The sequence below is a fragment of the Malus sylvestris genome, chromosome 7 (genome assembly GCF_916048215.2).
Source record: "Malus sylvestris chromosome 7, drMalSylv7.2, whole genome shotgun sequence".
NCBI lineage: Eukaryota > Viridiplantae > Streptophyta > Magnoliopsida > Rosales > Rosaceae > Malus > Malus sylvestris.
In genome coordinates, this window is record NC_062266.1 from 1,669,711 (window position 1) to 1,691,671 (window position 21,961).

Genomic DNA, 21,961 nt, shown 5'->3' on the forward strand with positions numbered 1-21,961 from the left:
CACAATAGCATATGCCTATTCAATTTCTACTACATATGCATGCAATAAAAATAAATTAAGTAACAAATCTAAAAGCAAAACAAATTTGTTATAATCCAAGGTTTTAAAATAAATAAAGTAACAAACCCAAAAGCAAGAAAATTAGTTACGAGCCAAAGTTCCAAAATAATTAAGTTACAAATGAAAAACAAAAAAGCAAAGCTTAAAGTTTATGAAGATTGTTGGCCTCTTTGGCCCCTTGATATTGTTGATGCTTGTGGTTGCTCCCTTCTTGTTGGTACTTGTACTCTTCCCCTTGATGTTGATGGTTGAGCTCTTCCCCTTGATGTTGATGGTTGAGCCATTCCCCTTAAAATGGGTGATCGTGGAGGTAGTGATTGATTTTGACGTTGTTGAACTTCAACTTGAGGTGGTCAAAGAGGTGGAGGTGGCATTTCATTTTCTTGTGTTGTATTCTCCTCACCTCCCAAATTAGCCGTACCTAAACCAATAAACCACAAATCATTTAGATTGAATTATAGTCTAATAGGTACTAAATACTAAGAAAATAAAAGAGGAAATTAAATTGTTTACTTACTTCTTTCTAAGCATTCAAGCTCCTTGTAGAAATAGAATTTGTTAAGTGTAGGCTCCCTGTAGAAACAAAATTCATTTCCTCTAAGTCAATCACTAGTACACATTAAAGCTTCAACTGTTTTAGGTGTTAAGGAAGCTCTAAAAGGATCAACAACTCTCCCACCAAGACTAAAGACATTCTTACTATCAACGGTGCTACTAGGAATGGCCAATACATCCTTAGCAACTTTACTAAGAGTTGGATATTGACCACAATTTCCTTTCCACCAATCCAAAAGATTGAAACCCTCATATGTTAAGCTTTGATGTAGATTATTGAAGTACATATCCACTTCATTGGCTATCTCATTTTGTTGTGCCTCATATCTCTTTTGTTGGATCCACCCCACCCCACCCCACCCCATCATCTAGTAGAACACTTGATCTTTGCTCCACATTTGAGGTAGCATTGCTACTGGTACTAGTACTACTACTACTAAAGACCACTCCCTCCTTATATGCATTATACAACTCGGTTACATAGCCTTTAACCCTTACTTTCTCCTCCCTTATTTTGTCTCATCCATAGCCGAGCTCTTCTAGATTTGTCTCCAACATTTCAAATTTGTACCTCGGGTCAAGTGCTTGGGCTACAAAGAGAATATGATTCACCTTTTCAATGTCACCCTAATATTTGTCAAACTTGAGTTTCATTGAGGTAGCCACACTTTGCAAAGTGACATTAGAGGCGTTTAAAATTTGTTCTTGTATCTTCACTTGCAAGGCAATCACCATGCTAAGTATTAAGTGTGACATTGGAGTAAAGGTTGCACTCAATGTCAAGGTAGCATTATAAAACTTTTTGAGAAAGTGAGCAAAACTCACTAACCTTTCCCAATCATCCACCTCCGAATGACCCACCCGCTTGGCCTTTGTTGTCACCCCCATCAACCTCTTTCGAGACCTTATTTTTAAAGTAAGCAATAAAAGAGTCACACTCAAAGGCCATCTTAGATAACACTTCTTTAAACTTGAAGGCACTATTAAGCATTTCATACATGGCATTCCACCTTGTGACAACATCAAAAAGGATACTTGACATCCTATCAAATCTCAACAAGACACAATATTCCCTAAAAGACTCCAACCTTGCCGGGGATGAGTGTATAAACTTCACATAATTTCTTATGGCATCAATCTCACAACTAAGCTCTGCCATTCCATTCTTAACTATTAAATTAAAGATGTGACAAGTGCACCTCATGTGAAAGTGAGCCCCGTCAAGTAAAAAAGTACCATTTGACTTGAGTTTTCTTTTCATGTATGCAATAGCGGTGTTATTTGCACTAGCATTGTCAACGGTAATGCTAAACACCTTGTCTATGCCTCAATCATTCAAGCAAACCTCTAGACATCTTCCAATATCATCACTCTTGTGAGAAGTAACTTGGACAAAGTTTAGAATCCTCTTATGCAACCCCCAATTAGTGTCCAAAAAATGGGCCGTGATGACCAAGTAGTTTATCTTTTGAATCGAGGTCCAAGTGTCGGTTGTAATACTTACTCTCAACCGCTCAATCACACTTTTTATTTTTGCCTTCTCTTCAAAATACAACTCTAAAACCGCCGTCGCCGCCACCTTATACCTATTAGGAGGTTTGTACTTTGGATTCAAGTCACGAATAAAAGCTCGAAAGTCCTCTTGATCAACCACCCTAAAAGGCATCTCCGCTATTATAATCCACCTCACACATCTCCTATCAAGTCTTTTTTTTATTGAAAGTGTGAGTGACAACCGGACCTTCCATCCTCATTTGTGTCAATGTAGGTTGGTTTGTATCCACATTCTCAAAAAGACTAGAACCCTGGGCATTTCCTCAAATGCTTAAGAATTCACGCCGTCCCATGAGTTCAAAGGTGTGATGGTACTAAGAGTTTGCAATGCTTGCATTCAGCCATGAATAATTTCTCCCCATTTTTATCGGTGATCATTAGCCTCTTAGCATCGTTTCCACGTCGGACTTGGACACTTTCTCCTATTGCCCTTTTTTCAAGGATGACCCTCCCATTGTCTCACTACTTCTTCTACTTCTTCTTCCTGCTCTTCCCCATCTTCCCCCTCGTCCCCCTCTTTTTCTATTTGTTCTAATGCAATATCCTCTTCCATATCCGGATCATCATCCTAACAATCTTCATAATAATCATTATGCAAATAATCTTGAGGTGAGGAAGTGCCTAGTTGAAAAGTACCAATAGGTTGGGTTTGTTTTCGTTTTCCTAATACCGAGACCATATGTGTACTAGATTGGCTATTGGACCCGTCCATCCTAACAAAGTTATGGGTGTATCCTAATAGTTTTGGGATTGTATGCAGTAGTGGGTTAGTGTGAAATATATATATATGAATTCTCTTTAATTCTCTTTAATTGTTTCCTCTTACTTTACACATATTGAATATGTTAATATTATTGCATTTGAATTGGATATGGGATTTATTGATTGGAATTTGGATATATGATGAACTGTGGTTGTGATATATTAATGCGCATTGTTATTTTATTTGTTAAGATGGACGGGTCTAGTAGCCAATCTAGTACACCTATGGTCTCGGTATTAGGAAAACGAAAACAAACCTAACCTAGTGGTACCTTTCAACTAGGCACTCCCCTCACTTCAAGATTATTTGCATAATGATTATTATGAAGATTGTTGGGATGATGATCTGGATATGGAGGAGGATATTGCATTAGAAAAAATAGAAGAAGAGGGGGAAGAGGGGGAATAGGGGGAAGATGGGGAAGAGCAGGAAGAGGAAGTAGAAGAAGTAGTGAGACAATGGGAGGGTCCTCTTCGGAAAAAGGGCAATAGGAGAAATGGTCCAAGTCCGGCATGGAACGATGCTAAGAGGGTAACGATCACCGATAAGAATAGGGAGAAATTGTTCATGGACAAATGCAAGCATTGCAAACTCTTAGTACCGGCACACCTTAGAACTCATGGGACAACAGGAATTCTTAAGCATTTGAGGAAATGACCGGGTTCTAGTCTCTTTGAGAATGTAGATCTGAACCAACCTACATTGACACAAGCGAGGATGAGAGGTCTGATTGTCACTCACACTTTCAATCAAAAAAGACTTGATAGGAGATGTGTGATGTGGATTATAATAGCGGAGATGCCTTTTAGGGTGGTTGATCAAGAGGACTTTCGATCTTTTATTCGTGACTTGAATCCAAAGTACAAACCTCCTAATAGGCATAAGGTGGCAGCGGCGGTTTTGGAGTTGTATTTTGAAGAGAAGGCAAAAATAAAAAGTGTGATTGAGGGGTTAAGAGTGAGTATTACAACCGACACTTGGACCTCGATTCAAAAGATAAACTACATGGTCATCATGACCCATTTTTTAAACTCTAATTGGGGGTTGCATAAAAGGATCCTAAACTTTGTCCAAGTTACTTCTCACAAAGGTGATGATATTGGAAGATGTCTAGAGGTTTGCTTGAATGATTGGGGCATAGACAAGGTGCGCTTGTCACATTTTCAATTTGATAGTTAAGGATGGAATGGCAGAGCTTAGTTGTGAGATTGATGCCATAAGAAATTGTGTGAAGTTTATACACTCATCCCCGACAAGGTTGGAGTCTTTTAGGGAATATTGTGTCTTTTTGAAATTTGATAGGATGTCAAGTATCCCTTTTGATGTTGTCACAAGGTGGAATCCCACGTATGAAATGCTTAATAGTGCTTTCAAGTTTAAAGAAGTGTTTTCTAAGATGGCCTTTGAGTGTGACTCTTTTATTGCTTACTTTAAAGAGAAAGTCTCAAAAGAGGTTGATGGGGTGACAACAAAGGCCAAGCGGGTGGGTCTTCCAGAGGTGGATGATTGGGAAAGGTCGGTGAGTTTTGTTCAATTTCTAAAAAAGTTTTATGATGCCACCTTGACATTGAGTGCAACTCTTACTCCAACGTCACATTTAATACTTAGCATGGTGATTACCTTACAAGTGGAGATACAAGAACAAATTTTAAACGCCTCTAATGCCACTTTGCAAAGTGTGGCTACCTCAATGAAGCTCAAGTTTGACAAATATTGGGGTGACATTGAAAAGGTGAATCCTATTCTCTTTGTAGCCCAAACACTCAACCCGAGGTACAAATTTGAAATGTTGGAGACAAATCTAGAAGAGCTCGGCTATGGATAGGACAAAATAAGGGAGGATAAAGTAAGGGTTAAAGGCTATGTAACCGAGTTGTATAATGCATATAAGGAGGGAGTGGTCCTTAGTAGTAGTAATAATGGTAGTACTAGTAGCCGATGATGGGGGGTGATAGTAGATATTGATGTTGCTTCAAGGATGACAAGGAAGATTCAACGAAAGAGATCTGAGGCACAACAAAATGAGATAGCCAATGAAGTGGATATGTACTTCAATGATCCACATCAAAGCCTAACATATGAGGGTTTCAATCTTTTGGATTGGTGGAAAGGAAATTGTGGTCAATATCCAACTCTTAGTAAAATTGCTAAGGATGTATTAACCCTTCCTAGTAGCACCATTGCTAGTGAGAATGTCTTTAGTCTTGGTGGGAGAGTTGTTGATCCTTTTAGAGCTTCCTTAACACCTAAAACGGTTAAGGCTTTAGTGTGTACTAGTGATTGGCTTAGAGGAAATGAATTTTGGTTCTACAAGGAGCCTACACTTGACGAATTCTATTTCTACAAGGAGATTGAACACTTAGAAAAAAGTAAGTAAACAATTTAATTTCCTCTTTTATTTTCTTAGTATTTATTATCTATTAGACTATAATTCAATCTAAATGATTTGTGGTTTATTGTTTTAGGCACAACTAATTTGGGAGATGAGGAGAATACAACACAAGAAAATGAAATGCCACCTCCACCTCCTCGACCACCTCAAGTTAAAGTTCAACAACGTCAAAATCAATCACTACCTGCACGACCACCCATTTTAAGGGGAAGGGCCCAACCATCAACAACAAGGGGAATGGCTCAACCATCAACATCAAGGGGAAGAGTACAAGCAGTGGCGGAGCCAGAATTCTGAATGAGGAGGGGCCTTTCACAAATATATATATATATATATATATATATATATATATATATATATGAGTGTGTGTAAAAAGTTGAATTCATAACATGTTGACATTTGCAATTTGTGTAATCCTCATAAAATTGAAAAAATTCTCTTAAATTCAATACTAAGAAGAAAAAAATGTGAAAACCCAAACAACCAAGTAAGAGGTAGGTTGTTGAAGGCTAAAGAAAATACAAAGAAGTAGAAAAAGAAGGAAAAGGGTGAGAGGTCTGCAAATAAAGAAGGTGGGTTGCTTTAGAAAATTATAGGGTTATTACTGTTAGGTGAGAGAATCGAACCAAAAGTGGGGTTGCTTTCTCCATTTAAAATTGCACATCTCTTTTAAAACTATCCTGCTAAACTTATAGTTTCATTAGATAGCCGAAAAGATTTAAAATCAAAACAGCTTAACGACGTCGTTTGCTTCATCTTCTTCCATGAGGTTCACACCTCAGATGAAGTTAGGATGGGCCGGGGACTACCCTAGTCCCTTGGTGGCTCCGCCCCTGAGTACAAGTACCAACAAGAAGGGAGCAACCACAAGCATCAACAAGATCAAGGGGCCGAAGAGGCCAACAATCTTTATAAACTTTAAGCTTTGCTTTTTTGCTTTTGTTTTGTAACTTAATTATTTTGAAACTTTGGCTTGTAACTATTTTTTTTTTTTTTTTTTACTTGTGGGTTTGTTACTTTATTTATTTTAAAACCCTGGCTTGAAACTAATTTTTTTTTGCTTTTGGATTTTTTACTTAATTTATTTTTATTGCATGCATGTGTAGTAGAAATTGAATAGGCATATGCTATTGTGTACAGATTGGCAGATTGGTTATATGTCAAATTTTAGTCCAACAGATTGGCAGCCTAGCTATATTTTAAATTTTCAATATAAAATGTTGAATTTTAACCCAAAAACATAATATATCAAATTTTAGTCCAAAGGCCTAAGAGCCCAAAACCATTTCGGGATTCCCGATTTGTCCCGAAATTCCGAAACTATTTCGGGATTCTCGAAAATTTGGTTTAAAATCGGTATTAAAATTGGGATTCCCGAATAATTCGGTTTGAGAATCAGGACAAGGGTTTCGGTTCGGTATCCCGTACCGAACCACCCCTACTCGTACCACCCTCACAACTACACCTGTATTTCCCACCAATTTGTAACGGATTAAATATTGCTTAATTTGTTTCCAGATTAAATATTCACTTTAATATTAATTTGATTTACCTTATATAGACGCTTTAAATATCTCTTTTAAATATTTTATTTTCTTAACTTAATAGGAAAAATTAAAGCAATAAAATTAAAAATTAAAAAACTGCTCGACGAAGATACTTTCTGTCGCCCAGAGTTACCTTAAGCGACGAACGTTGTTCCGTCACCCTAAGGCGCCTTAAGCGACGAATGTTTCATTGCCAAAAGCCCAAAGTGCAATTAGGATTTCATTTGGGTTTAGGCGCAACGACCTACCTTAGGGTGCAAAGGTTTCATGTTTAGAATGAAAACGCCCAGCCGCAAGAGGCAGAACTGCAAAAATTTCTTTCTTGTAGCTACTCTCAATCTCTCTCCATCTTTGTTCCTATCTCTCTTTCCATCTCTCTCTCTCTCTCTCTCTCTCTCTCTCCTCTCTCTGTCACTTCAGGTTTGTCCATCTCCATCTTCTACATTTATTATCCATCTCGATTTCGATCTTGATCTCCATCTCCTCTCCCTTTCTCTATCCCTCTTTATCCGGTAAGCGATTTGATTTTGTCATTTATATTTTTACATTTGAAATCAAACTAACAAAATTAATTTATTTTTTATAGGGTTGTTGTATACGATTATTGTTGAGGAACGAATTGAAGGTAATTTTTTCATTAGTTTATTTTATTGTGATTTAATTTATTTAATTTATGAGGTAGTTTGATATAAGTAATACATGTGTGTATTCAAATACTTTTATACATCATGTACAAAAATATTTTATGTTGTACGGAGTTAGTAGTACTTAACTTTGTATGCTTTTATTCAAGAAAAGTTTAGTTTCTTGTTTGAGAATCATTTGGATTACACTTATGGATACGAAAGCATGACTGTGGTATAATTAATTCTTGAATTGTCTCATTTTTGGACAGTTTGGGAATGCATAGGTTTGCAGTTCACGAATTAGGTCCCGGTCGTGAGAATTTTGGCAATATCTCTTTACGTTCTTCGAGTGCAAGCTAAGCATTTTATATCTATGTCGTGCACTTGGAGAATTGTAGGGAGTTTCTACCGAAATTTTTCCACATCGAAATCTAATTTGATGGAGCAGTAAATTACATCACATAAATGTGCATTCCTGAATGGGACAGGGCCCTTACCGGAGGCATAAGGTGACAAATACAATTGAAGTTGTTGTATTCCTTGTATATTTATTGTGTTTGTAGAAAAAAAATGGACAGATAGTGGATACAGAATTCGAACAGGGTTGTTAACGAATATTTGAATGGGACAAATCAATTTATTGAATTTGCAGTTAGACACAACCGAGGTTCAACTCATATCAAGTGTTTGCGTCAAAAGTGTAACAACTCAATAAGAAAGACATTCGAAAATGTTCGATTTCATTTGGTAAGAAATTGGATGATTCAGACCTATACTAGATAGAATCATCATGGGAAACGATTAGACCATACTTTGTCTTCATACGTGACACAAAAGGAGACTGTTGGATCTAATGTGGATGCTAAAGAATAAATTATGGATATTCTAAATGACACTTACCCATACGCCTCGACTAACGACTATTAGTAAGTGGGAGATGATGTGCCTCCCATCATGGACAATGAAGCGTTTGAAAAGTATGAAAACCTATTGAAAAGTGCCAAACAAGAATTATACCAGGGTTGTGAGGACTTTCCGGTGCTCAAGGCCATTGTGGAGTCAATGCGTGGAAGATCAAGTTTCTTATGTCAAAGTGGTGTTTTGATTACTTTTGGGAGGTTTTCAAAACGCTGCTTCCAAAGGACAATTGTTATCCTAAAGATCATAAAGTGCCTAAAAGGTGTTGAATGGTTTCGGATTAGGTTAAGAAAAAAGTCACGCATGTGTAATAATTGTGTATTGTTGAGAACAAACCGTTGGACTAATGCCTTGTGTGCAATGTCTTACTTAACAAAGACCAGTCGTCACCAGAAACTCAACGCGACGACACTCTATTGTAACCTTAAACTTGTGCGATGAGAGACTTTGTCCCTTGAACTTTGGTGCGAGAAATGTCTTTGTCGCAATTCTTCGTCGTGCAAAGGATCTTGAACGACAATATTTTTTGTTTTTTGTATCGCAATTGTTTGCTTCTCGACCTTTGTGCAACAACATATAGGCAACAAAGTTTTCGTCCTGTCAATTTTGACGCGACAAAACTTTGTTTTACACAACGAATCTGTTTTCCTCGCGAAGCTATTTTATGTAGTAGTACACTTCAGTAGTAGTACGCGTGATTTAGAGACGCAGAGTACGCTTCGGTAACACAAAGCAAGCTGTAGCAACGCAAGGCAGGCAACAACAACGCAAGGCAGGCAGCAACAACGCAAGGGTTTTTGACAGCAGCAACAACGCAAGGTTATGTAGGTTTGGATTACAGTAGGCAGTGGTCAGAGGAACCCCTAGGGTTTCCGCTCTGATACCAAATTTGTTTCAGTACATTCTTCCTCTATCTACCATTGCGCTTGCTGTGTATATTATTATTCGTCATAATCCACAGATAGATCTTGCAAAGTCTTGAGAGTGACCCCAAATACCCTGGAGTAAGGAAAAAAGATTTGCGTCCCTAATTTTCTTTTTGTTGTCTATCACAGTTTGACATCAATTATTCATGTGGTGTTAAAATGGCAAATTAAAGAAAGATAGCTATATATATTGTTATTACGTACCAAATGTCCTTATTTAATTGCTTCGTAATCATAAAGCACCTGCAATCACCCCAATGCACATCTATCAAGTAATTACCAGTATATATATGATACAATTATCTACCTATGACGAAGATATTAATTATCTATCTAAGACAAAGAAATATAAAAAAAATTATATATCAATGACGGAAATTAAAGGATTATTTACCTATGGAGAAGATTGACATCATTATCTACATACAACAATATTATACAATAAACACAATTTTGTATCTATTGCAATGAAACAAAAAGAAGAAGAATTGAGTACCTACTAAATAGGTTGCAATGGGTAGAAATATAAGACGAAGACTTGAGTATGTTAATAGAAGATAAGCCCATCCATAATTTGAGCCAAATTAGAAAAGAGGTCAATACGAAGAACATGACCTCCTACATATCTCTTGTCGAGGTAGATATCATAGTAGTACGAGGAAAGAAAAAAAGAAGTATACCAATTGCATATGTATAAATCAAGTTAAGAAAAAAGAGAAAATAAAGATGACATATATGGAACCAATATGGAGATTGACCTTGCCACTTTGTTTGAATTACGTTTTTGTTTGATATTCAGTATGAAAATGACCATAAATCACATTAACAAAGATTAGGAGTTACATATGAGTAAACTCATTAACTCAAGGGCATAATAAGAAGTTAGTTGAGTGAAAAATAGGATCAATGTGTTTATAGTTTTTTTTAAGAGAAACAATAGCTTTATTGATGAAGAAAATTCAACCAGAGTTTATATCTTGGTAGAGTACATCTCTTATATCATTTGTGGATTCCTCAAGCCAAATTATAGAATCCCCACTATATATAAATTTGACTTGGCAATAGGCGATGAGCCACTCCATTACAGTTTTGCAGAATATACAAAATATTACACTCTTGTAACTTAGACGCCAGCTCATTAACATTAGAAGCAACAAAATTAAGTATTCAGTTACATTCATCAATATTTTTCCAATAACTAAAGCCGATATCTTTTCAGTAATACTAGGGAGACTAAGTTTACAAAACTTAGTCTACACGTTTAGTCTTCCTAGTATTATCCTTCTAATTAAGTTGGGCTAATAAAAATTGAACCTCTGTTGTAAAATCGACGGTTGGTGCAGTGGAATAAATGAAACAAGACACAAAATTTACGAGGTTCCTCTACAATCAGTGTGACTGGAGTACGTCCTCGGGGCAGCAGTGGTGCTTTCATTATAATCTGAAATAATAGGAGTACAAAGATAACTCTCTCTATTATCTCCTCTCATCTTCCTCTATTCTCTCTCTTCCTCTTCCTTCTCTCTCTTCCTCTTCCTTCCTTCCTCTCTTTCTTTTCCGTGAACTCGCCTCACTTCATTCATCTTCTTCCTTTATATAAACAAAAGAAAGCACTATTCACTTTACAAATTTTCCACAAATGAATAGTGAAAATACTGTGCATAAATAGTAACAAACTATTCATGTGGACCATCCACATAATATTTACAACACTCCCCCTTGGATGGCCACAAGTCTTCGATTGACTCGTTAAAATCTTGATCTGTCTTGGATGCTCCCCCTGATGAGTATCTCCCCCTGATCTCAAATCATTTAGGTTGATCGTTGATTGTTCTGCTTTAGTCTCTTAGTAAGAAGAATTGCTAAAAGAGTTGCTTTACTTATTGTTAACTTTCCACAGCCTTTTTCTTGAACTGGGTTGTAGGACTTTCTGCTAGACTAGCATTGAAGATCGGAATTTACTCCTTTTACCTGGAGCGGAATTTGATTCAAGAGTAATGAACACTTGATCTTGAATCGGACTTGTGATTTCTTCAAGGACCTTCGAAGCTTGATCTTGAATGAAATTGGACCATGAGGAGCTTCATGTGGCAAGTGATCTTCAGTTTTGTCAGGGATGAATCAGCACGCGTTTGTTGCGCTTGTCTCCACATGCTTCAATGTATCATTTTCACTTTCCTTACTTGCTCCCCTTGCTTAAGTAGTATTTTCCCTGCTTTTCCCCCATGCATGTGTGGCATCTTCTCCAGCAGTATTTGCCCTCTGATGCCGGAGTGGAGTGCAACCCTTGCATTTGGATGGTTCATCACTTCTTGGTGACTGGAGACCCAGCTCCAACCGTTGAAGATGACTACTCGAGAGCAATACTAGGTAAGCAATCAGGAAAGGTTCCAGGCAGTCGGTTCCTTACCGGGAGTTTGAGTGGAGGTTCCGACATATTGCTTTCTTTATCCTTGTTTTCGCAGGCAAGAACAAGGACAAAGGAAAAGACAGGGAGATTGCATGATATGAGATAATCTTGCTCTGGTCCCTGAAGATATGTGATAATCTTGCTCTGGTGTGACATGTTTGAAGAGGTATTCTCGGAGAGGAAGAAAACTGAGTATTTCGAGATGCTATGTTGAAGATGCATTATCGGAGATGAGGAAGAGTTAGGTATTCTTGCAGTGTTGCGGGTCTGCCTTGTTATGGAGAACAGAGGTCGACATATATAGAGATTTCCCAATAGCAAGTGGTGGTGCTGTGCTTTTACTCTTGTCAGCAACTGTGGTGTAAATAGAACAGTAAGATTTACGCGTTTTCAACTTTGTCAGATATCTTTGACAAAATTGCACGCGACATCTGAAAAAGTTGGGATTACGTCTGAAAAATGCCAACGAACTTTATTCAGGAAAATCTGGCTTTTGAAATTCGGAGAGCGGTGCCTCTTCGATCTTTGAACAAGTGGCTCTGCTGCCTCTTCTTTTATAGAGACATCAATTGTGTTCAAGAGTATGCTCAGAAAGTTGCTGCCTGTAGAAATTTCCTCTATCTTGCACTTCTGAAATTTTATTTGACCTCTGTTTTTCCTTCATCATTTCTGAAAATGACTTGCCCATCTAACATTTGTTTAGATTTGAGTCTTAGGAGTGATACAGACGAGCAGCGTCAGGATAATATTTGGCGCCCATCCTTCTTATCTTCTAATGGTCCTCTTACGGTTGGGGACTCTATGATGAAGAATAACATAACCGCTACTGTGGTAGCTAGGAATCTTCTCACTCCAATGGATAACAAGATCCTTGCAGAACGGTCTGAAGAGTCGGCCGTTCAAGACTCCTTGGCTCTCAGTGTTCAGTGTGCTGGCTCTGTGTCCAATATGGGCCAACGCCTACTTGCTCAAACTCGCCAAGTTGAATCATTAATGGCGGAGGTGGCAAGTCTTAAACAAGAGATCAGAGGGCTCAAGCACGAGAATAGGGTGTTACACGTGCTTGCAAATAGTTACTCTACGAGCATGAAAAGAAAGCTCGTCCAACTGCAGGAATCCGAAAGTCGGATTTAAAGTGATCACCAGAGGTTCGTTGCTAGATTCCGAAAGCAACTGATGCCTTCCCCTTCTGGTGTTTTGCTAAGTACTGGGGTGCCACATGATCAATCTCCAGTACCTCCCCCTTCTGGGGTACTTCCGAGTACTGAGGCTTCACATGAGCAACCTTTGTGAAGGCTCCATCCTGTTTGTTTGTTTTAACTCATGTGTATGTATATATCTGTAATTTCTTGGAGATATTAATAAATAAGCTTTATTTCATTCAATGTATTGTGCCAAATACAATAAAGCATATACTTCACTAAGATGTGGTACTTCTGGACCAAATATTAATTTATCTTTACCCTCACGAAGATAAATGATTATTCTTAGTGTCTTCATCATATGAGTATTCAACTCATAATCTTCAATCCATATGGTTCTTTTAATATCATAAATATCATGGATAAGATTCGTGTTGGTAGATTGTTCGATCTGCAGCTCGAGACAATAATTCCTTCAACACTTTATAATTTTTTTTTTTTTTTTTAGACTCTTCAGGAGTCCCAATTTAATATCATCAACTCTTCAAGAGTTCTAATTTAATGTCATTGACTCTTGCAAGAGATTTTAGTATGTTGCAACAATATTATAATGATAGTACTCACTAAGGCAATTTATATCATTCATTGGTATTGAGTACATATTTTATGTTTTACCCTTCAGAGGCTTACTTCAAGCAATTTGAATCCTTCAAGGGTTTTCTATACTTCATGACACATTTTCCTTTGGAATTTATACAGAGCAATTTGCTCCCATGTATACTTGAGGGATTTACTTATGGAGATATAATGTGGGCGACTCACAACCCTTCGTATATAATTCTCCATTCATATGAACTCGTTTACAACCTTGTGTCATATCATGTAAGTGTATTACACTGTATTACAAATGCCCATATATAACCTCCTTGGTTCAACATCCTTTGGCTATTTGTATTGTATTCAAATATATATAGGTTCATTTGTCCACGTTCTTACAAAATTGTAATGGAATTGCCTTTCTCCATTTTGGCCAATAATTTTTCTTTTGTCGACGAACAAAAGAACGTGACTCAATATTAACACAGCTCATTGATGAATATAGTAGCTACTTGTAAAAACCAAAATTACCATTGGTTATCATCAATCCGTGATCTCATATTCTCATGTGCATGCGCATGCATAAAAGCTTTTCATTTCTTTGGATATCCATTGCCTCTTCAAGGGCATGACGCTATCTCTTCCAGGATAGTCATAATTGAGAGAATGTGGATCATAACCTCCTCTTGAGCGTTATAGAGCTTGGATTTTAATCTCCACTTCCGGGAGTTGAGTCATTGGAACCTATATGTCTATTATGCTTCATGTATGAGACATCAACATTCTCATGTCTGTGGATTGTCCTATCTGGGACGTGTATCCATGCGGCGACTGTCATGCTTCTGGCATGCAACAGTTATGCTTCGGGAATGCAATAGTTCAGTAGTGCCATATTATTCTTCTTTCGAATAACTGAACCTTTTGAGTCTAAAAATCTTCCATGCTTCAGGCGTGCAACAGATAAATCATTTACTGTCTCATTATTTTATCCAACAGAGACATCAATTCTTGTAGGCACATTTGCAGTAAGTATATATGATTTCATCACTTTCGTTGCATCATTCAATTATTCATATTTCATTTTCTCATTGATTGCTTCGTGAATCAAAATAAGACAAATTCTCTTCGTTCTTCTGGAACGGTCTTTTCTCATCATTCTTTTGGAATGATATTTTCTCATCGTTCTTCTGGAACGATATTATTTTCTCCCCCTAATGGCAGGAAAATTGTCTTATCAAAATGACAGTCCGCAAACCATGCGGTAAACATATCCCCAATCAAGAATTCCAAATATTGAATGATAGATGATGTTCAACATCAATGCCTAATCTGCAATGATGCCTCATTTCAGTACGTTGTGGCAGTCTTACAGGCACATAGACAACACAACCAAAAACTCGTAAATGTATAATGTTTGGTTGGTTCCAAACCCGAGTTGTACTGAGAAGTATTGATTGTCGGTAACATGTCTCAACCGAATTAATAATGCATCATGTAAAGTTTACATGTCCCCATGTAGAAAATTGGCAATTTCGTTTTCATGAGCAGAGCGCGGGAAATCAATTTCATTCGCTTAATAAAGGCTTCTGCTAAACCATTTTGAGTATGGACATAAGAAACTTCTGGTCCTTATTTAATAGTCTGTAAACTGAGACTCTTATGGCTTTTATTACAATTAAGTTAAGGCACTGCGGCACTTCAAACTTACGGTACTCATCTAGGAACTTCATGTCCTGATCTTCAGGATCAAGGGACTTCATGCCAGATCGTTTTGTATGATGGAACTTCGGGTCCAATCATTTTATATGATGAGGATCAAGAAACTGCAGGTTCTGATCTGATCAAGGAACTTCAGGTCCTGTATATACTCATAGTAACAAAAGATAAGTACAATAAATAAATTAAAGCAATAGGCGGTAATTTCAGCCATAATGAATAAATTGCATTTAAATAAATAAAGCTTGTGACAAGGGCTTTAATTCAGCACCATTAAAACTTAAAGCAATAGGCGGTAAAACCGTCCATGGTAAATAAATTGCTTTAAAGTAAATAAAGCTTGTGACAAGGGCTTTGATTCAGCACCATTCACATAAATATCAAAGCTTTAAAGCAAAGGGTAATAATTCTACCCACTATAAATAAATTGCTTTAAATAAATAGAACTTGTGACATGGGCTTTAAACCAACACCATGCACATAAATATGCCAAAACAGAAAATGCAATGATTAAGTCCTCATGTTTTGCTTTTTCATTTTCTTGGTCTGCCACTTCTTTTGTTTCATCCCTTTTATTTTTATTATTATTTCACAGTTCGAAGTCATTTTGGTTACTCAGTAAATAATAGTAACAATAAGTTCCAATTGGTGTTCCTCTTCCGGTGAGTTTCGAAAAAGTCGAAACGATTCCCATAAGTTTTGGAGTCAAGAGTGTCTGCAACTTATGAGAAGATCAAACCGTTAGATTTAGTTCAAAATTTAGTATGATATGGATAAGAGGATACCAAACAACTTTCGTGAAGAAACAATTTCGATTTGAACTACCGAAATGGAGTTTTGGTACTCATAAGGTGGCTGCCCAGTTTTCTGCGGAAATTGGAAACGGGTTTGGTATTTCAGACATCTGCGACGATCGCACCGTTAACATGTTCTGAAATTTTGATATGTTGTAGATACTGAGCAGACGAACAACTTTCAAGAAGAAAGTATTTCAATCCGAGGTCCGCAAGTTGGAGTTCCGAGGCTATTTACATGGCTGTCAAATTCTCTTACAAATTTTGAGTCTTTTACTCTTTTGCTTCTGCAAATGATGATATACAGTCATATAACAATATATATAGTTGCTTCAAGAAAATCAATTGTACTGAGATTTGAAGATGAAATGAAATTTTTTTTTCTTATCTATGAGATTCCAGCTGGAGGAGGTGAACATGATTTGTGGCGTTGTGCTTTCCACTGACATGAGAGCTTCTCGTGCTGATAACGTGTTGTAAAATCGACGGTTGGTGCAGTGGAATAAATGAAACAAGACACAAAATTTACGAGGTTCCTCTACAATCAGTGTGACTGGAGTACGTCCTCGGGGCAGCAGTGGTGCTTTCATTATAATCTGAAATAATAGGAGTACAAAGATAACTCTCTCTATTATCTCCTCTCATCTTCCTCTATTCTCTCTCTTCCTCTTCCTTCTCTCTCTTCCTCTTCCTTCCTTCCTCTCTTTCTTTTCCGTGAACTCGCCTCACTTCATTCATCTTCTTCCTTTATATAAACAAAAGAAAGCACTATTCACTTTACAAATTTTCCACAAATGAATAGTGAAAATACTGTGCATAAATAGTAACAAACTATTCATGTGGACCATCCACATAATATTTACAACAACCTCAACATATGTGAAATATTTAAACATTACTATAGTGTGTACCCATCATGACTCAATGATTGAGATATGTTACTTACTGTGCCTTTTCAATCTTTGGCCAAGGTAACTTTTTCCAATATGAATAGATAGGGATGCCTTGTTCCATTTTCCATGTTAAAGTGGGACGGAAAGACAAAAATCTGATGAGTTCAACTTTACGTGCATTTCAAACGATTTAAGTCGGTGTGATCATATCATATGTCATTTTACCAAAACAAACCAAATCCTTGAAATGGAAAGTGACCTCCCACTTCAAGTCACATTTGCATAAATAATTGTTCGAAGGGTTTGCCTTTCTTATGTGCAATGATGTTTGGCCTTGGTTCTTTTTGAAAACACAAATATTGTATATGTATTTTTAATAAGTTGAAGTCCCAAATTCCACAACCTCCACTAGAAGCTTCTTTCTTGCTTTGGGTTTGGGGTCAACATGCTACTGTTGTTGAAATATCTAAATATCTGTTCGGAAAGTTTTGAGTTTGGACTAAAAAATTGATTTTCGTATATTTTTTTTATACTCAGGCACATTCATTTTTTTTATTTTTAATCATTAAACTAAACAAACAAAAATAATTTTACTACGTAAATAAATAAACATGTACAGAAAAAATTGCATAGAAATTGTTTTCCTTAGACAAGTAACAGCTGACTAGGTCTTTTCATCTATTGACTCAACTTGAATGATGCACTTTGAGACAGCCCCACTTATATATCTTTTTTGAACTTGTAGTTCCATTCACACATGTTTTTAGGTTTCCTACATCATTAATTCTTGACGGTTGACAATGAGAAGAACATTGTTCATTGAAATCAAGGACAACATTATACACCAGAACTTGCATTTTCTGGGGGACATAGAACCAAGATTTCAAAGAGGATAATGACAGTTGCCCGTTCGTCTCTATAGAATTGACCACCACCCGCACCGCCGCACATGAATTCTCCTTTTATCCCTAATCACTTTTCTCTCTTTATTCTAGTTTTTATTTAGTTATTTATTTATTTATTATTATTATTAAAAAGAAGAGAGGGAGAGAGTTGTAAACTATTACATTAATTTAGGAGATGGACCCGGGACACATACCACTACGGTATTGGACCACAACCTTTATTCTAGCCTTAGGGTCGAGTAAATCACATGAGAATTAAGGTTCAAAACCAATGAGAGGAATGTGTAAGGAGAAAATAAGAATGTGAAATTTACTACCTTCTTTCGTTAGTGCATAACTCTTGCTCAAATAAACCCTGAACTCAATAGCTACTTACAACTATAAAACAATTATCTCTTTGCAAAATTATTATATAGCGCCACTTCAAAATAAGTCACCATGTACTCCTTTATGATAAAGGACACATAAGGTAATACGAAAGTTATGATTTCATTCGTTGATAAAATAAGACTACATGTTGGTATATATACTAGTGACTAGTTCTTTGTTTTTTTTTTCCCAATATACTAGTGACTAGTTCACTTGTAATAACAACTAATTACAGCACATCTAACTAATTACAAACTAATCACAAAACTGTTACAATCAAATTATAACAAATTCAACTATCTTGAGTAGACTTATTTACAATACTACCCTTATTAGGAGGACTTGAAAATGTGCAAGATGGTTTTTTTAGAGTACCAGTCAAAAGTCCTTTGTTTGAGAGCATTTCCAATAATGTCAATAACAGCAAGTGTCCCAAAGTAATTATCATAGAGAAGGGTTGCTTTATTGACACCCCACATTTAGTTGACTACCCACAACTGGAATTGGATCCATCCTGGATCTTAGTATCCGGAGCCTAAGGATCAACACATCTGGATTGTTGATTAGCCTGTCAATGAAATCAGAGCTGTTGGTTTGTGTGTGATGAATAGACCCCGGACGCTAAGGTCCGGAGTGAATCCAATTCCCCACATACTTAATACGCCTCACAGCTACTTTTATATTAAAATTTATCACACCCCACATGCATTCCACTACTACCCTCGCATCCCACACCCTCTACATACACTCCACAATTACTAGTTAAACCCCACATCAAACTCATCCTCTTCATCATGGACAACTATTTAAATGTATATTATATATCGTATATTGTATGTGGGCGGTGAAGCCAACTTGCAGACATATTGATGATATACGTGATCCAAATAATGTTGCCTTTAGACTAATCACCTCTAATTGAATATTTCCGGAAAATTCAGTTTTGAATGCAAGTCCTTGCGTTAGTGAGTGCAAGGATTCATATTGGAAAATGGTGGATGCAAGTCTTTGCGTTAGTGATTACAAGGATATTGACACCCCATAATTTGTCTAACTTATCCACTTAAAATTTTAAATAGTGAATAACTTATACATACATTAAATGAAATGATTATTTAGGCCCTAAAAAATGTTTAGATACAATTTTGATCTATAAATACATCCCCAAGAAAGTCCACCCTCACAAGAATCTGGCTCATTTACTTTCCTTGTAATTATTCGATTCAATCTAACTGTGTTGATATGCTTTCTGTAAATGGAACTCTCTAGGTCTACTCTTGGAATTACATATGAATGAATACAATGGCTGATCGAAACGGTCAAGAATTCGGCAGCCCAAAACCTTTGGCGTCGCTGGTCTACATTTCAAAAAATGCAGATTCGCTTCCTTCAGTATCTATCTTCGATGGGACGCTTGACATTTCAACAGACAAACCGGTCTTCCACTTGAATGAATAGTTATCTTAATTATTTCGTCTTTTTTAATTTATTTTTCATGTATATCAATTGTTTTTCCAGTTTTGTTTTGTTGCTGGGAATTAATCAACTAACTTTTTGAGCAACGGAGAGAAAATGGAAAGACACTCATATCCCAAACTGTATATGTACGATGTACTTGATCTTTAAAAAAATAAAAAAGGTACGATATTCTTTAAGATGTGAAAACCGTACAAATTGAGGATAAGATGCATACATGGACCTCGATAAAAAATTTTGTCGGAGTTTTCAATCCGGTCGAAGGGAAAAAAAGCGTCCGACACATCTAAATTAAAGTTAACTATCCTCAAACCAAATCAAATAATACATTTTGATTTGAAAAATCTTCAAATAGCGCATCCAAAATTAATCCCGGAGGTTCATCACGCCACAGAATCTCCTGAGCACACCCCATTCCAGCACGTCCAAGTCTGAGCAACTTGATTTGCCTCCCTTTTCATGTGGCATGGCTTCGCATGAGAAAAATCTTTGAAGAAAGATCGAATATCTTTAATTGTAGGACCTAGAGGAGATGTATCTTCTCCTTGGCCATTTGATGACTGAATCTCCTTCGAAGACACAATTATTCCGGTTCAAACCAAGATTCCGGGCAAGAACAACAGCACATCATGGCTGCGATGATGTACTTGTTAATAACATTATATATAAAATCTCAAATATGTTTGTGTTGGAAATTTGATATTAAATTAATATTAAATTTCTACATATGAATGGATATTAAGTAAAGGGACTTAAGGATCATTAAGCACAAAATAACTCCCGTGTTAAAGAGTGTCTAAATATAGAGCACCGTTCCAAGTTGATAAAGCCTTCAAACTATTTATGCACAAAATAAATCCTGCGTTGGAATCGTGTTGTTTATTTAACAGGTTAAATGTGTCACGACTTGAATGTGAGACTTAACCCACCACCGCACACAATATTGTAAATAATATCATTAATAAAAAACAAAAAGTTAAAACCTGTTCTCGACCTGCATAACCTGTTTACCCACTTCACTCCACCTTCCTTGTCATCTCTGGGCCTCTCCATCGTCCTCCCACCACCACCCTCGCTCTTTCAAATAACTCCTCTTTCGGACCCAAGCACTCTTCTAAGACCATCTTCAACCCTTTTAAAATTTTAAATTTTTAGTCCGGAAAATTTAGGGCTTGTTTGGTATCCTATTTGAAAATTTTTATAATTTTTCAAAACATTTCTTAAGAATTTTTCTTGAAAACAATTTTCTTTAAGACTCAAAAACTTGTTTGATATGCGATTTAAAAATTTTAAATCTTACAACTTAAACTAGACAAAAAGATCCATAAAAAGGGGGTCGAGAGAGAAAGAGGAAAGAGGAGGAAAGAAAGTAAGAGATGATTGGAGGAAAGAGAAAGAAGTGAGAAGATCGGAGGAGTTAGAGAGAAAGAGGAGTGAGAGAAAAAACCGAGAGAATAAAGAGAGCGAATTGGAGGAGAGACGAAAAAGGTAAAATAAAAAAGAGAAGGGTGAGAGAGAAAGAAGAAAAAAGAGATAGATTTGGAGTGAGAGGGGAGGAGGGAGAGAAAAGAAAGAAGTGAGTTTAAGTTTAAAAACTCTAAAAACTCATTTTTTGTGTTTTTAGATAATAGATTATATTTTTGAGTTAATCATGAGTTCAGTTTTTGAAAATAGTCCTACCAAACAAGTTTTTAAGGTCTAAAACTTGAAAATTGTTTTTGAGTTTAAAAAATTGGATTCAAGTAGAGTACCAAACATGCTCTTAAGTTTTAAATCAGAAACAATTTTTTTGCTCCAACCCTTCTGAGTTAAAATTTTAGTTTAAAGAATGAATTTAGCCTAATTTTTTTCTTAAAGCAACTTTTTTAAAAGAAAAAAATTGGGTAGACTATCTTAATTTAATTTTATGAACATTTTAACCTAAACATAATTAGATTCAGACAAATATTGAAAAATCACTAACCGACACCATAAAACTCGTGAAACACTATAAAACAAATATGAAACACATAAAAGAATTTCTTTTTAATTACTTTAGCCGTTGAATTTAAATTTGGACCGCTAGATATTTTTTTTTTACCATTGGATTTCATCAAATTAAATCTTAATCGTTGAATTCAATGAATTTATAAATATAAAACTAATATATATATATAGTGGGCCAACCCCACTAATCCTGAGGGAATCCTGGACTAAATTTGACTCAGAAATGAGTTTTGAGTTTTAACTTATATTTGTCCCAAGGTTAGAGTAAGTTGAAGTAAGTTTAGAACCTAAAATTTAAATTTTACTCCAAGGGTTGGAGTAGGTTAAGAGAA